This window comes from Salvelinus fontinalis, chromosome 1 (assembly GCF_029448725.1).
Source record: "Salvelinus fontinalis isolate EN_2023a chromosome 1, ASM2944872v1, whole genome shotgun sequence".
NCBI lineage: Eukaryota > Metazoa > Chordata > Actinopteri > Salmoniformes > Salmonidae > Salvelinus > Salvelinus fontinalis.
The window spans coordinates 84,915,411-84,918,446 of NC_074665.1; positions in this window are offsets into that span (position 1 = coordinate 84,915,411).

Below are 3,036 nucleotides of genomic sequence, written 5' to 3' on the forward strand. Positions count from 1 at the left end.
TGCCCTTGGGTAAATGCAAATACTGTCTGTTTACCCTGTCCACTGGCCTTGAGATCCTTGTCTATGGAAATGCAGCTAAATGGCTGAGCAGAGCAGGCAGGTCAGCACTGGCGCTGTGTGTGTGTGTGTGTGTGTGTGTGTGTGTGTGTGTGTGTGTGTGTGTGTGTGTGTGTGTGTGTGTGTGTGTGTGTGTGTGTGTGTGTGTGTGTGTGTGTGTGTGTGTGTGTGTGTGTGTGTGTGTGTGTGTGTGTGTGTGTGTGTACGTGTACGTGTACCCAGCTTGAAATTGTCCTTTGCAACTGTCTAAAAAGCCCTTGCTCAACAAATGACTGATTCAAATTAAAGCTTTATACTCTTTAACCCTATCAGTCGCGAGACTGCAGCAAAAATCGGCTTTTTGTTTATCTGACTTTCATTTATCCAGCCCTTATATTTAGCCTCACAATTTAGTGTCTTACCGGGTTCTTTTCAGGACAACCAGTAGAACACAAAACAATTTCACATGAGTAGCTGAATTCATGATTTTTTTATTGAGAAATTTCAATAAAAAAAGGTCTGCATAAGCAAAAACCTGATAAAAAATAATTGGATATGAATGCTGTAAGTACAGTGACAACTGTGTGGAGTTTGGAGTTTGTGACAGAAATTATGTGAGCTCATTACAGTATTAGGCACTACTGTATGTCCAGGAATTTCCTATGGTTTTCTATGTAGAAGAACCCCTTACCTTCTAACGACTCTTGTGTAGCTTGTTAGCATCATAGAGAAAAACATCTCACATGTGTGTGTTTGTGAGACTCCCAGCTTTTCATAGATATCATTGACTCTACAGACATTTATGTAAAAAGACCCAGCCCGGGTCCCTTCGGGATCTGTCCTTGTCTCACAAACACTTCTCGAGCTCAGCTCCCGTTAATCACACAGACTGCGATGCAGAATAAATAAATGAATCCAATGGTACAACCCAGAAGTCTGTATCTCAAACACACAATGTCTAAAAGGAGTTACGGTGGGACTCATTGGGTTAACAACTTTAGTTTCTTAGAGAAGTTCAAACTTATTAGCACATGGTGGCCTGGGTGTAGTGATCCCGTGGGAATTGACTGTTTGATGCACTGACTGTCTGATGGACTGACTGTCTGATGGACTGACTGTCTGGTGGGTTGACTGTCTAATGGATTGACTGTCTGGTGGATTGACTGTCTGGTTGTCACACCCTGATCTGTTTCACCAGTCCTTGTGATTGTCTCCACCCCCCTCCAGGTGTCACCCATCTTCACTATTACCCTCAGTGTATTTATACTTGTGTTCTCTGTTTGTCCGTTGCCAGTTCGTCTTGTCTTGCTAGGTTAACCAGTGTTTTTCCAAGCTCCTGTTTTTCCTAGTCTCTCTTTTCAAGTCCTCCCGGTTCTGACCTTTTGCCTGCCTCTGACCTCGAGCACGCCTACCGCTCTGTACCGTTTGGACTCTGACCTGGTTATGTACTCTTGCCTGTCATTGACCTGCCTCTTGCCTGCCCCTCGTTGTTTAATAAATATCAGACACTCAAACCATCTGCCTCCTGTGTCTGCATCTGGGTCTCGCCTTGTGTCGTTATAGCCTCCCGGGTGGCACAGTGGTCTAGGGCACTGCATCGCAGTGCTAGCTGCGCCACCAGAGTCTCTGGGTTCGCACCCAGGCTAGGCTGGGTTCGCGCCCAGGCTCTGTCGCAGCCGGCTGCAACCGGGAGGTCCGTGGGGCGACGAACAATTGGCATAGCGTCGTCCGGGTTAGGGAGGGTTTGGCCGGTAGGGATATCCTTGTCTCAGTATGTAAAATGTAATATGTAAAAATTTAATATGTAAAAAAAATGTTATAAAATGTATGCACTCTACTGTAAGTCGCTCTGGATAAGAGCGTCTGCTAAATGACGTAAATGTAAATGTAGTACGAACTGGCCATGACTGACCCAGCAGACTCAGACCAACTCCATCACGCTGTCTCCCTGCAGGGAGCCACCATTTAAAAACGTGAGGAGCTACTTCAGAACCTTATGGAAAGGTTTCAATCTCTGGCGCAACGCCACGACCAGGGGTTCAAGGCATTAATGGAGCAGTTCCATGAATTGTCTCGCAGGCAGCATGGCCCGTCTGAGACGTCCCAGTCGTTCAGTAACCCCTTTACCAGTGGTGGGTTTGTTCAGTCTACCCCGGCTCCCCGAGAACCCTGCTTACCACCTCCGGAGCGATATGCTGAGGATCCTGGAACCTGCCAGGCGTTTCTTTCCTAGTGCTCCCTTAGTTTTGAGCTACAGCCATCTTCGTTCCCTTCGGATCGGCCGAAGATAGCGTATCTTATTACGCTAATGTCTGGAAGGGCGCTCTCCTGGGCTATGGCTGTTTGGAAGCAAGAATCCGCCATTTGCTATAATCTGGAAGATTTCATGGCAGAGGTGTGGAAGGTGTTCGATTCTCCGGAGAGAGGCGGCCCGAAAACTACTGAAATTACATCAGAACTCACGTAGTGTGGCACACTACACGTTAGATTTTCGCACATTGGCCGTCAAGAGTGCCTGGAATCCGGAGGCCCTGTTCGATAGCTTCCTTCACGGACTATCAGAGGAGATAAAAGACGAGCTAGCAGCTCGGGAGTTACCTTTGGACATCGATTCCCTCATCGCCCTTACCATTAGGATTGATGTGCATCTACAGGAACGCAGGAGGGAGAGGAGGTCGGGTTTCGGTCACACTCGTTCATCTGCTGCTGCTTGCTCACCTCCAAAGGAATCCGGAAGTCCCCGAAGGCTGCATTTCCGAGAAGATCTGAAGCCATGCGAGTTCCCTCGACAATCATCGGTGACGGGTGAGTCGGACACACTGGAGCCTATACAACTGGGCAGAGCTAGATTATCACCTAAGGAACATTCATGTAGGCTGAGCTCCAACTGTTGTCTGTATTGTGGTGCTGCGGGGCATTACATAGCCACCTACCCAGTAAAGAGACCTGACTCATTAGTAGGTACAAGTACACTGTTGAGCCAGACTGGGAATTCTCTAA